The 15,151-nt window shown below is 34.1% G+C and overlaps 1 protein-coding gene across 1 annotated transcript in view; it reads left to right on the top strand.

Moving 5' to 3' along the window:
• LOC132729396 (hephaestin-like protein) overlaps positions 1-10,199 on the top strand; it is a 108,805-nt gene extending 98,606 nt beyond the window's left edge. The window contains exon 16 of the mRNA XM_060715159.1: positions 9,926-10,199. The gene's annotated coding sequence lies outside the window, so the exon portion shown is untranslated. The remainder of the gene's footprint in view (positions 1-9,925) is intronic.
• Positions 10,200-15,151: the final 4,952 nt, after the last annotated feature.

The following is a 15,151-nucleotide window of genomic DNA, read 5'->3' on the forward strand; positions in this document are numbered from 1 at the left end:
GTCTTTATTGTACCTTAGTAAATGATTTTGGAGCATTGATTTGTGGGGACATGACTGCACATACGTCTGATGATCCAGATTATGTAACTGACGATAATTTTAGGCACATATAGTTATGTGATTGATACAATTATGGAACGCCATTTAAAGAAATAATAATGGTATTTTGTTATTTGATTTTGTAGGCAGACAGGTCTGTGCATAAGAGGCGATATACTTTTGTTGGTCATAGAGGCTCTATTTTAGTTGATTACGTTATTGGTACGCAAAATCTTTCAAAATCCGATGAACGCTTTGATGTTTCAGAACGGAATATTTTATCGGACCAATATTTCATCCATTTTGTATTTGAATTTATAACTAACATGATCATAGCTATCGATCCGAAGCGATAGCCATGATCATGTTAGTTATAAATATAACTGGTCAGGTGATTTAAAATGGAATTTACAGTTGAATTTATGTTTTACTATTACTACGGTATATGTTCCTCCTTGTCAATTTGTTTCATAATCAGTACACAACACCTTGATTGATAATGTCTGGCAGAGCCAGAACTTTTTATTGTTTAAGAATAGATAATGATTTAATATAATGATTTTCCAAAAACTTCAAATAATATGTGGCAAACGTTAGAATAGATGACACAAAGTTGGACAACAAAAACAAAACTATCCACCTGCATTGTTTTCAGAGAGATCTAGACAGAAAGTTAATTGCTTAAACGTGCAAATAAATTCTGCTGTTGATGTGCATGATATAAACGTATGTGTAGATATAATTTTTCAAATATCATATACGAGGTTGCGTTCCCTTTATTTATCGGTGTTGATTATAAAGAAAATGTAGTATTTTCGGATCAGCCTTTTTTTCTGAAGATTGTCACGAAATTTATTTTTATAAAATGTTTAATAGATATAGATTCAAAGCGAAAAAATATAATTAGTTCAGTAAATGCTAGATCAGAATATAAAACATGAATTAGAAAATGCAGATATAATTTTGACAAAGCTGAGTCTATTTGAAACTTACACAAGCTAGATTTAATAATGTAAAATTCTGTTGGAATATATTAAAGGGACTGCTGGTGTTAAGCAGTCACATGTGCAATAAGACACTTTTGCTCAATATTTAAAGTATGTGATTGACACAGATGATCCATTTTATACACCAGGACAAGATGTTATATATTTTATTAAAATATATGAAAGGGAAAAATTAAGCGTTATGCTTGTTTAATTAAATTTATAAATAAGTGAGTTAGAGATAACAAAATCTATGTAACAGCTCAAATCTGGTAAAAGTTGTGGCCAATATGCCTATACATGGTAAACAAATGCACATGCTCACACATTTTTTGAGACTGGCTATTTTCCTGAAAGTTGGTCAGAGGGTTTCATTATTCCTTTACAGAAAAATGGTAGTTTAAATGATGTCAATTAATTCAGAGGTATAAATTTGTTAAAAGTTCTTCGAAAATCGTTTACCCTTATTAAATAACAGACTGTCAAATTTAGCAGAAAAATACAGTGTTTATATTGAGGCCCAGCCAGGTTTTAGATAGCATTTGGGTACTGTAGATAATTTTTTTGTGCTAAATGGTTTAATAAGTCACATGATTATAAATGGGAGACAGCTTTACTGTGTGTTAATCGAATTTACTAAAGAGTTTTACATTGTTTGAGATGTTTAAAATGATTAAGCTGGGCATACGTGGTCACATTTTAAATGTCATGCGTTCAATGTATTCGTTAATAAAAGCAAGATGAACTAAGTGATGAATATGTATGTTCACTAGGCGTTCGTCAGGGAGAGTGTTTATTTCCTTTTCTTTTTCCCATGTTTTTAAATGATTTAGAAGACGTTTGGATAGATGTTGATATGTTCAAAGTATTTTCAATTATATATGCTGATATATTTTAGTGTTTGCTAATACCAAACAAGAATTACAAACAAATCTAAATATTCATTTAGCCTACTGCGATAGGTGCAAACTCAGTGTAAACCCTACTAAAACAAAGGTAATGTCCTTTAGAAGAGGTGGTAGAGTACCTGAAAATTGCAATTTTATGTATAAAGATAATGCTATTGAAATTGTAAGTAAGTTTACATATAGGTATAGTATTCACGACCTTTTGCAGAAGCACAAAAAACTATTACAGGTCAAGCAATGAAATCTGCTTCCCAGATGAATAAAATATGTATAGATTTATTAATATTTCTGTTGTGTATAGACTTGAGCTATTTGGTTAATTAATTAGTCCTATTTTGAGTTATGGTAGCGAAGTTTGGGGTTTTGTTATAGGTAACAATATATAACGAGTTGATATGCAATTTTGCAAAAGTATTTAAGTGTTAAAAAGCACTCAAAATGGTTTTGTTTATGGAGAGCTTGGTAGAGTTTATGGAGAGCTTGGTATGGATACTCTATGATGGACAGTTCTTAAAGCCCTTTGGAACTGATTGTCTTCGTTCGTCTTCTGCCTTGCTTCGTCGGGCCCTTGTAGGTGATTTTCTTGTTGCTCTGTCTTCCTTTAGGACACTGAGTACTTTTAATTGTCATTGGGTTTACTTTTATATGTTTCTACAGAACATTTTGGCATTTTACTTATTTAACCTTTTGTAACCATAACAACTGTTAGAATTTCACTTGGCGGGGATTCATTTTATTTACACTGTCTCGTTTAGAGGAACATGGTGGGGCTTAGAGTGAGGTTTGGTGCACCATTAACCGGTTTAAAATTCCCAGCAGTATTAATGCTGCTGACCGTTCCAAGGTGGCGCCCCTTTATGTTCCTCCGATGTATGTCTCTGTTGTTTTATACTGTTTTGGTGGCACTTTTGTGTCTCTTGTTCCCCTTTGCCCCTAGTTTTTATTTATTTCATTTATTCCCCCCTTCCCCCTGGTCTCATGTCCCCTTCCCCTGTGCCTTTTGACTTAATGGGACTAATATTCAATCATTTATTCGTTTTCATTTAGTTCCTTATCAGTTACTAATTATTCATTCTTATGTAGTGGTTTGCCTGCCCGTGATCTGCCTTGTGCCCTGTCCTGTTTCTGTTTGGGGTCCTCCTGGGCTCCCTGCCACTGGCGCTTGTTACTGGGTCTGGTGGGGCTGCGTTTATTGAATGCCACCTTTCCTTGTTGATCTTGTTTATCATATTTGATGCACCATTAACCGGTTTAAACTCTCCAGCAGTATTTATGCTGCTGACCGTTCCAAGGCGGCGCCCCTCTGTGTTCCTTAGATGTATGTCTATGTTGTTTCATACTGTTTTGGTGACACTTGTGTCCCTTGTTGTTTTCTCGACTACGGTAAGTATCTTCCCATTTGCCCCTAATTTTTATTTATTTTATTTATCCCCTCCCTTCCCCGGGTCTCCTGTCCCCTACCCCTGTGGCCTTTGGCTTTATGGGCCTATTATTCAATCATTTATTTGTTTTCTGTTAATTCCTTATCAGTTGCTAATTATTAATGTCGTTATTGGTTGGCCTGCCCATGCTCTGCTTTGTTCCCTGTTCTGTTTTTGTTTGGGGTCCTACTGGGCTTCTTGCCACTGGCTCTTGTTACTGGGTCGGGTTGGGGTTGCGTTCATTGAACGCCGCCTTTCCTTGTTGATCTTGTTTATCATATTTCTTTTCAAGCACTTCGACATTATAATATTTGGAAATATTGTATAATAAACATGCATACAAAGATTAAAAAATATGTATATAAAGTGTATGATCTATTGAAAACTGATTTTGAAAACCAATAGTGTACAGCAAATTGGTGCTCCTTAGTCAAGTCTCTATTGTGTTCATTAGGTTTCAATTACGCCTGATTGGAAATATTGATATATTTTTGGTAAATCAATGATTAAGAGATCGTTTTGTTCAAAACTGGTCAGGTAGTTTAGAGGATTCCAGCAGAGCGTTCTTTTTCATGCATTTATCATGTTTTAAATTGCGACCATACCGCAGTTTAGTTAACATTGCGAACTAGCATGTCTGAGAGTGTCCTCACATATATAACATATTGAAACTGGTAGATGGACGAAATCAAATAGTACACCTATAAACGAAAGAATTTACATGTGGTTTTTTAGAAAATGAATTTCACTTTATATTAGAATGTAATGTATACGCTGAACTGAGACAACATTTAAATCCGTCCTATTTTTGGAGACGCCAGAATTTGTCAAGATCATTGGTACTGTTAATTAGAGGAGTATCTTTCAAAAAGATTCTCGGCCGAAGTAATACTGGTTAAAATGTAAAGATTGCAATGCTTGCATAACAATAACATAATAATTATTTCTTGTAGCAAAGAAAATACCCATTTAGTAAAAATTAAATTTAATTTATAGCATATTGATATTGATGATTTTTCAAAGTAAAACAACTTTAAGATATCCCTTTTTTGACTTTATAAATTTTGTCATCATTTACAAATTAACCAAAAAGTTAGAAAAACTATCCTCATTGTATCCTCCTATACATTTTATTTTAGTACTATTGTTTACATTTCATTTAAAGTGGCACAACTATCTCTTACATTTTATTTTAGAACTATCCTTAAAATTTCATTTTAGAATGATAAGAACTTTATACTTTATTTTAGAATGACCAATAAGATTAACCGATTCAGTTTGTAATTTTAAAATGACCAATGAAAATAATACTTCTTATATTTAGTGCTTCCTTGTTAATTTTATAGGGAGTAAAACTGATAACAGACGGACTTCGTCCAAAATATTATTCTTGCAAATTTTGTATATAGTGTGTTTCAGATTGGGAGTGAAAGTATATGTCGTTCGTAAGCATACTTTAATAGTTATGTAGCTTTATAGCAATTTGAAGTTAGTATACGGGTATGTTATATACTGTATGTTACATGATTTTTTATAAAGGTTTTAGAAATTCTATATATTAAATGTACATGAATTGATGTTTACTTATCAAATTTATATTTTGTGAATGTAAAAGTAATATGTTGATCTTGTGTTTCGTTTCATATGGTGGCATATTTCTGCCACCAGATAACCATATAAGTAACAAGTTAATTAAGAGGTTAACTAGTTACGTAACTAGTTTACCTCTTAATTGACTAGTTAGTTATATGGTTATCTGGTGGCAGAAATATGCCAACATTGTTTCGACAAGATGAAGACATTATTATAGTAAAGAAATCCCTTACTTACTTTTGATGAAATAAATTGAGAGTTAATTAAGCGTATTTCTTACACAAGAACGGTTGCGAGTACTCATAGTAGATATTTTTTCAAGTAATGGGTAGTGACTATGAGATTGGTTGATTTACTATATATTGCATGACATTATCGAAAGCATTCTCATAATTAAGGCCAAATGTTCTTTATAAAATCGTATTTCGGTTTTTATATTGTTCGATGTGAAATTTCAAATGGGTATATGTTTACTCGAAATTTATAATATATGCCGTACAACATGATTTAAGGAGCGTAGATATCTTGTTCTAAAAACCACTGTCCTTTTTCTCATTGGAATTCGGTAAGAATATACTAATAAGAAAGAAATAATTCTACTATAAAAGACAAAGGCATTTTCTGCGCATGTTTCATGGTGGTGTTTATTTACATCTTTCAACATGTTTTTATTTGGAAATCTTCTCTGCTGTTTCAATTGTTTAGTACATTTATGCTTTATACTGTATTTCCCTATATAATGCATTGTATATCCTCATGGGTCATATGCCCTTATGGAATAATTATCTCGTGAAATAAACTTGTTAAACTTATCAAACTTATCACTATATTTTGAGACTAGATAGGCACCAGTTCAAAGACTATCATAAATCGTATCCCTTAATCTGGATCTAAAGACCCAAAAGACCCTTTGTCTTACTGACGCATCGCTTTAGCTACTGCTAAAGACAAGATTTGTAAACGTATGTCAGGATGGGATTAATAAATACAAATAGTCTACAGTTTTCTAAATTTATAGCAAATTTATAGCAACAACAGTGTCTAGTGAAATATATATAATATTAGATTAAAATCCATACCAACTTACTAGTTTTGATACCAATGACGTTTGTAATTGGCGGTTTTAAATTTGACGTTTAAATTTGATATTTATTATGTAATAACGTTCATCCCTAAAGGTGATAAAACCAAACAGTTGATTAAAAACTGACCTCTTAAATCTTTCTTACAAATAAGTTTCAGCATGTATTGCAAACAGAATGAAAAAATTCGTCCGTACTTAATAAATGAGGATCAAACAAACTTAATATCGGGACGGTTCATTGGGAAAATTACCAGACGTTCATATGATCTTTTTCATTATACAGAAAAGAACAATATTCACGGTTTATTATTGAAAGCCTTCGACTCATATGCATGGTCTTTTACCCTAAATACTTTTAACTTTTTTTTATTTTGGTGATTCAGTAAAGAAATGGATTTTTATAAACTTATAAAGTGTTCAACTAATTTCAGAATAAAACTAGAACTGCCACTGTCATGGCGTGAATACCCCCGCATAGCACTTTGTCAGAATCAACCGTGGCCATTTAGAACTCAAGGACAACCTCCCTGCAAAATCTGAGGTTACTAAGCCAGTGCATTGCTAAGTTATGTATTCTACATGCTTCAAATGTGAAAATGTAAAAATCAATACACTCTGGACAGGCATTCTGAAGCAATTGAGGGGAAAAGCTTTATCTTGACATGGTCCCTTTGACCTTGACCTTTGACCCAGCGACCTCAAAATCAATACGGATCATCTACTAATCATGACTAACCTCCATGCCAAATATGAAGACTGTGGGTCATAGGAACTTAAGTTATTGGGCGGACAAGCTTTTTGAAGTCAAGGCCCCTGTGACCTTGACCTTTGGCCTGGTGACCTCAAAATCAATAGGGGTCATCTACTAATCATGACTAACCTCCATGCCAAATATGAAGACTGTGGGTCAAAGGAATCTTAGGTTATTGGGCGGACAAGCTTTTTGAAGTCAAGGCCCCTGTGACCTTGACCTTTGACCCGATGACCTCAAAATCAATAGGGGTCATCTTCTAATCATGACCAACCTCAATGCCAAATATGAAGACTGTGGATCAAAGGAATCTTAAGTTATTGGGCGGACAAGCTTTTTGAAGTCAAGGCCCCTGTGACCTTGACCTTTGACCTGGTGACACAGCGACCTCAAAATCAATACGGATCATCTACTAATCATGACTAATCTCCATGCCAAATATGAAGACTGTTGGTCATAGGAACCTTAAGTTATTGGGTGGACAAGCTTTTGGAGTCAAGGCCCCTGTGACCTTGACCTTTGACCTGGTGACCTCAAAATCAATAGGGTCATCTACTAATCATGACTAACCTCCATGCCAAATATGAAGACTGTGGGTCAAAGGAATCTTAGGTTATTGGGCGGACAAGCTTTTTGAAGTCAAGGCCCCTGTGACCTTGACCTTTGACCCCATGACCTAAAAATCAATAGGGGTCATCTACTAATCATGACTAACCTCCATGCCAAATATGAAGACTATGGATCAAAGGAATCTTAAGTTATTGGGCGGACAAGCTTTTTGAAGTCAAGGTCCCTTTGACCTTGACCTGGTGACCTCAAAATCAATAGGGTTTATCTACTAATCATGACTAACCTCCATGCCAAATATGAAGACTGTGGGTGAAAGGAATCTTAAGTTATTGGGCGGACAAGCTTTTTGAAGTCAAGGCCCCTGTGACCTTTATCTTTGACCTGGTGACCTCAAAATCAACAGGGGTCATCTACTAATCATGACTATCCTCCATGTAAAATATGAAGACTGTGGGTCAAAGGAATCTTAGGTTATTGGGCGGACAAGCTTTTTGAAGTCAAGGCCTCTGTGACCTTGACCTTTGACCCAGCGACCTCAAAATCAATAGGGGTCATCTACTAATCATGTCTAACCACCATGCCAAATATGAAGACTGTGGGTCAAAGGAATCTTAAGTTATTGGGCGGACAAGCTTTTTGAAGTCAAGGCCCCTGTAACCTTGACCTTTGACCTGGTGACCTCAAAATCAATAGGGGTCATCTATTTATCATGTCTTAACTCCAAGCCAAATATTAAGACTGTGGGTCAAAGGAATCTTAAGTTATTGGGCGGACAAGCTTTTTGAAGTCAAGGCCCCTGTGACCTTGACCTTTGACCTGGTGACCTCAAAATCAATAGGGGTTATCTACTAATCATGACTAACCTCCATGCCAAATATGAAGACTTTGGGTCAAAGGAATCTTAAGTCATTGGGCAGACAAGCTTTTTAAAGTCAAGGCCCCTGTGACCTTGACCTGGTGACCTCAAAATCAATAGGGGTCATCTACTAATCATGACTAACCTCCATGCCAAATATGAAGACTGTGGGTCAAAGGAATCTTAAGTTATATGGCAGACAAGAAAAAACCGACGGACGGCCGGACAGCCGGACGGACAAGCTGATTCCAGTATACCTCCCCCCTTACAACTTTGTTGTGCTGGGGTATAATTAAAAATGGGTCAAAGACAGAAAAGGCCGGGTTGCATATGTATACAAAATATCATGAGGCTGTGATGTTAATTAAATTTTCTACCACTGTCTGACCATTGATGTTGAAAATTTAACTTAGTTTGTAAACCGGAAAAGAATGAGCATCAGACCTGAAATGGAAACCCACAATATGGGACCACATGTCAATGCTGTGAACCACATATCAAGAGGCTGTGGTAAGTAGTTGCTGAGAAAACTGTTACGAAAATTTCCTACTATCTATTGGTCATAAATTATGTCAAAATTTAACTAAGTCGGCAAACAGGAAGTGGATGAGAGACAAACCTGAAATCAAATCCCACGGTATGGGACCATGTGTTGATGCTGTATACCAAATATCAAAAGGCTGTGATAAGTAGTTGATGAGAAAACTGTTACGAAAAAATTTTCCCCGCCCGCTCGCCGCCCAACATTCACCATACTATAACCCGGGTTTGCACCAGTGCAACCCGGCCAAAAATTGATAAAGGTTCAAGTAATCTAAAAAAACCTTTTTGTCCAAAATACCAGCAAATAATTGCACATGATAGAAAGGTTGCCAATTCATTTATATATTTTTTTTAAAAAAATCATAAGATTTCTAATGCTAAATTGAATGCCGGAATTAGCTCACTTTGCAGGATGATTTCCAATGGCAGTATATTTACAATTTAGCGAGAAAAACAACATTTGACACACATCTCCAATATTTCCATTTCAAGATTTCTCATAGAATGTTGGCAACAAACCTTTTCTTGAATTAAATTGGCACCGGGAATGATAAAAACTGCAGTTTTTGCAAATCGTATGATGAAACAATTGAGCATTGGTTTTACGAATGTGAACATACTAATATTTTGTAAAACACAAAATCCCTTCATTTGTTTCAAACTTGAGATATTTTATCATGTTCATGGATTATCCTGTAGGTGGCACTTTGAACCCACATAAAAATAATGTAACTAGAGAAACTAATCCAAAATTATCAGAAAACATCTTTAGGAATTGGACAGTAAGTTCAGAGCAATGAACCTTTCTTTCTTTGCGTAATATCAATATAACAACACACTTTATAACCTACTTGCTGTTAACAGTAACTTTTAGATTTTTGTCATCACTGCAACAATATCTCAGCAATGGCGTGATCCCTATAGGTGTCATTTCCAAACATCATCTCAGTAACGTATAGGTACATTTGCTGGGTTTCTTCAACACTTGAACCATTCAACGTTTCTGCGAGAGATTGGTTCGAGGAGCTAAATGATAATGTTTAAGTAATTTGTTTGAAAAATCGTTAGTTACGTTCATGTCAGTAGCCTTTAATGAAAATTTACTAAAATTTTGAGATAAATTAAAGATATTTTTATAACTACTTGTATATAATATAAATTTGTTCTTTTTCAGGATGGGAATTTGATGATGATTTCCAGTCAGTCATTTACTTGCTATAAATCCTTTCTTTTTAAACTCTATTTTTATGTTAGTTATACCAACTCTCATCTACCTTACGCGGGAAGCGCACTAACTGTATAATATATAAAAATATGCAAAAAAATCAGTTGCTGTATCTCACATTTTACTTTGGTGGTTATGTCCCTTTGTTCGTCTTACTCTTAATTTGTGCATTTTTTATAACGTACGTTGTAAGATTGGAGTTTATTTTATGTATGTTTCGTTTAGTAAGCCGTGATGCACCGCATTCATCATATGATATATGAAGCGAACGCATAACAGTAAAAAAACAAATTACATTTATATATAAGGTATCAGGTAATAATATACGTTGATTGAAAACGTACAGGCATATACAGCTCACAGTCAGATGTATTTGTATACAGTTTACGTTCACTGAAAATATTGCATATGTTTAGGTCAGTAGATCAAAGGTTCAAGTTCACTTTAACCATAGCAAACAATCTTTGGCTGCGGTCTTCATATTAAGCTTGGATGTTTGTCAGGGAGGTAAGTGATGATCAGAAAATTGCCCTTATTGTTTCTTTTGTTGTAAAAGTCACGGTTGTGACCGTACTCTTTGTCGTAGAAGCCCCTGTTGACGTTGGAGTCTTGGGTTTACTATAAGTCGAAGAATTCATATTCATAATCGAAGTCGTCGTAAAATATAACAACTTTAGTCGTAAAAGTCGTTGTTGACCTACTTGAAGGCGTGTGTGTAGTCGTCGGCATAGTTTGGAAAGTCATTATTTTGGTAGTTGTCGTAGTCCTGTTCGAACTGTTTGTTCGAAAAGTCATAGCTGTGCGTGGTCGTCGTAGTCTACGTCAAAGCTGTACTCGTAATTGAAAAGGTAGTCGTAGCTGAAGTAGTAGTAGTATCTGTACTCTTGAACATTAAAGCAGAAAACCTCATTCAAGTGGTCATAGTCAATGTCGTTGTCGTAGATGTCGTATACGTAAATGTGATCGCACTCGTAGTCGTTTCCTTGAGGACATAATGATGATTACCGATTGGTTACCTAAATACGGCGGTATGCAGCATCTTCACGTATACAGGTAGCGTTAAGCTATATTTGGATTAAGCTGTCTACGATGTTATAATGATCGAACTATACAACTCAAGAGTAAGCTTTATACATCGTAAGCTTTATGCGGTGCAAAACAGCTGCTATGAAATAAACGTTGTCTGTAATACTGCAGCTGCTCTTCAAATGTGAAACATTAAACTTGTTCAGATAATAGCTTTGATGCATCTAAATTACTCAATATCATATGACATAATTTTGTTGAACAAATATTTTAGTTTGTACATACATCTACAAAAATGTATATTGTTTTTTTTGTTTGTTGTTGTTTTGGTCTATGGATACTTTACAAGCTATTTCACTTTATTGTATATATTTATATTATAACCGTGTACATTATGTTAAGATTATTTTATTTCAATAAAGTGGTCGTAAATTTTTCGAGTTATTTTGTTTATTTGAAATCAGTTTATGCTCCTGAGACTAAAATAGTGAGAAACTGGCATTTATTCATGCTGGAAAGTCCGACAAATAAATAATATTGAACAGCTGAACAACATAATAGACATGGGTTAAATGTCAAGCCAAGAAAAGAAATACTAAACGTGTATCCGATTACAGTTTAGTTAATGTTGAATATATTGTTCACGGCGCTGAGAGTCAATATTTTAAGTAATTATGTTCAAGTTTGACCATGTAAAATATCGGTGATTCTTAACTTTTATGATACATTATTGTATTACCATTATAATTATCGTATATATAACATAAACATTAAAGAGAAGAAGCGGCCAAGAAGTTACGATGTAAATGTCACTCTGAAATGACATTATGCGTTTCTTGAAATCGACTCGTTCTAGCCCAGTCAATTTGTGAAAAAATACTTCAGAAAATGGGAAAAGCACCAAACTTGGTACAAATGAACTTTGATATATATAAGAAAAATTGAGCATGGGACCCATTTTTTAAAATCCAATATGGCGGGAAAAATCCAAAATGGCCGCCATACGTGTTAAAAATTTCAAAATCGCTTGTTTTTACGAAGAGAACTTGATAGATAGCTGCATATTAGGGTATTGTAATCAGAAAAATAGTTGTTTTTAGTATTTTAGCAGTGCTTTGTCTTTTATAAGCTATTACACTTCAAATATTTAATTATTTTTGTTTGTCATTAGTTTTCACGACCCTGGAAATCATATGGAATAAAATATTGTAGAGGTCTGTCATCGCTGTCTTCTAAAGATGTTAAGACATCATTTTACAACATTCCTTTTTGTTTACAATGTTAACTTATCACAAGGAAATACTTATCAAACAGATTAAACAAAAGCATTTAAAAATTCTAGCATAACTCAAGCAAACGGAAATTAAATATCTGCCCGTCAATTTAGGTGTACGCCTTGCAATTTTATCTTGTTGATCGCTGTGAAAATGATTAAGCAAAGAAGATGTGAATAACAGAATTATAAGCTAATATGTGTTTAATTTTAACAGTTATTTTGTATTTGAATTGTCATATTATAACAATATGAAACTTTATAAAAGTGCATTTTTTTAGAATATGTGAAAGAAAAAAACGAAAACCTGGCAGACATATTTAATGTACATTTTGTCAAAGCAAAGATGTAGATGTTATCTATGTCTCTGGTCAAAAGTATGCGTTACAGAAAATAAATTCATTCTAAACTATCCCTATGAAAGGACAATTGGACTGCCCATTTGTTTTTGAAAAAAGCTGGAATGAAAATTTTTTGGTAAAAATTTTGAGTTTACAAAACTCAATTTTGACACCCTTTAAATGAAAAAAAACGGGTTTTTAAAAACCCCCCTACACATTTGTTTTGGGAATTAAATTAATGCAAAATTAAAAACCCAAAAATTTTTAAAACTTAATTATTTAAAATTAAAAATTTTACCCCAAAACTCTTTTTTAAAAACATAAAACCTTTCTTTCCCTTTCGGGATGATAAAAATTGATATAATACCCCCACCCCTTTTAAAAAATTTGCCAACCCCCCCCCCCCCCTTAAAAATTTTAAATTATTAAAATTTCCCATTTTGGTGCCCCCCCCCCTAAGGGTCCCCTGTGTCAAAAAATTTTTATATTTGGGTTGTTTGGGGTTTTCATGATTTTTTGGCCCCCGTTGCAATATTTTTAAACAAAATTCCAAAAAGCATGTTCGTACAAGTTTTTATTTTAGACATTTAGACATTACAAAGTCAACAGTCCTTTATATGAAGACTCGGCATTCCCCCGCTATAATCAAGGAAAACAATGGACAAACGTGCTAGAAAATTTGCCATATCTTGGCACTGTTTTTCTTCTCAAATGTTTGTAAGATTCAAGATACGTCACCAAGTCTAACGTTTAGAACGAATGGGACATTGAAAATAATATAAGTACGCCATGCTGCCCATAAAACATCAGATACCTAGGGTATTTCTCTCTTAATTCTGACAGCTCTTGGTCATGGTAATATAAACAAACTTTGTGCTGAATGTGTTGTTTGTTATACTTGAGAGTCTCAGTCAGTATTTTGTGCTGGGTTTTGTTGTTATAGCTCAGCAGTTTCCAGACTTGACAACAAATTCCAAATTTTCGTTGACATGCTTAAACAAGACAAGAGTAAAATATATAGATTTTCATCATCAAGATCAACAACGTAAATTCCAAAATAGGCTATAAAAGCAGGTTTTGTTCCTTTGTGACATATTTGATCTGACATGTGAAATTCTTTTTATGATAATTTATGTGACGTAATTACGAACAATTCAATAGAATGAGAATGATGATTGAGATTTAATAGTACAGTTTCGAAGCTCAAATAGGGTAAACATAATGGTTATCTTGTTTGCAGTTAAAAATGTCCCAAAGAGCAACTTTACAAAGATAAATCGCAAATATCCTAACTTAAGCTCTTTGCTACTAATCCCAGTTTTGTAATTTTGTTCTAGAACAAAAACAATGACTTTGACCTTGCTGCCAGAAATATCTAAATAGCAATCCGAAAAGCTGCCTCTTAAATATAAGCTACCCATACCAGGCAAGTTTAGAGGCAATAGGTGAAAAAACTCAAAAATTACGTGAAAAATTGAAGTTTTCTTTTTAGCGGAAGTGAGAGATCTTGACCTTGGGTGCAAACACACCTTGGAGAAATTACAAACTTTGCATCTTGATATAATCTACCACCAAAATACCAAATTTGAATATGGTCATATTAAGCCAACCGCAAAACTTCATAAGTGATTGGGGAAGCGGAAATGAAATTCTATTTTTGTGAACAGTGACCTTTGATTAATCAAAAACCCAAGGGTAGCAAACCAGAATGCCTCTTCTTGAAAAAGCTAACCCCATACACCCAAAGTTTGTGAAACTTGAACTATTTAGCCGAAAACTGAATTTACCTAATTTTTAGGCAGCTGACCTTTTGATCACAAAACCTGGGGACCCAACCCCAAGCTCCCTCTTGAAAAATAATTTTTAACCAACAAAAAAAATTTGGGGGTCTATAGGCAAAAAAAATAATTTGGGAAGGGGAAAACCCAAAAGTTAAAAGCCGCTAAATTGCCCGCCGGGCAGATTTCCCGGGCCCCCCCAATTCCCCGGTTTTTGGTTTAAAACCTGTTTTTAACAAATTTTTTGCCCTTAACTTTTTTTTTTCCATAAAACGTTGGTCTTTTGTTGTTTTTCATATTTTGAAAATTCCTGTGTTTTGGTTTAAAAGTATGTTAAGTACGGTTGTTTTGTTATCAAGTCAAAGGCTGCAACCCTTCGATGAAAGTCTTAACCCCAAAATAGTCATTTCCCCGCCCAATTTAAGAAGATTGAAAATTTAAATATCATTATAAAATTGTACAAAAAAATTAGGCCCATTTTAAACACCATAGAAATTCAAAAAGGGATGGGTTTGGGAAAGGCAAAACTACACACTCTTTAAATATCCTCGTAACTAAGATTTAATATTGAACGTAAATGGTGAAATAAAAAAAAACTTTAAAGGAATATGCAGGCAAATTAATGACACGCTAAAATGACATTTGTAAAAGTCCAAGCATGAATTTTGGTATCAATTCTATTTATTTTGAGTTTAAAGCGTAAATATAAACGAAATTTAGCCGCCAACAGAATCACCTATGACTGTCAAATGTATAT

Source organism: Ruditapes philippinarum, unplaced genomic scaffold (genome assembly GCF_026571515.1).
Source record: "Ruditapes philippinarum isolate M1 unplaced genomic scaffold, ASM2657151v2 ctg1357_1_1_1_1, whole genome shotgun sequence".
Classification (NCBI taxonomy): domain Eukaryota; kingdom Metazoa; phylum Mollusca; class Bivalvia; order Venerida; family Veneridae; genus Ruditapes; species Ruditapes philippinarum.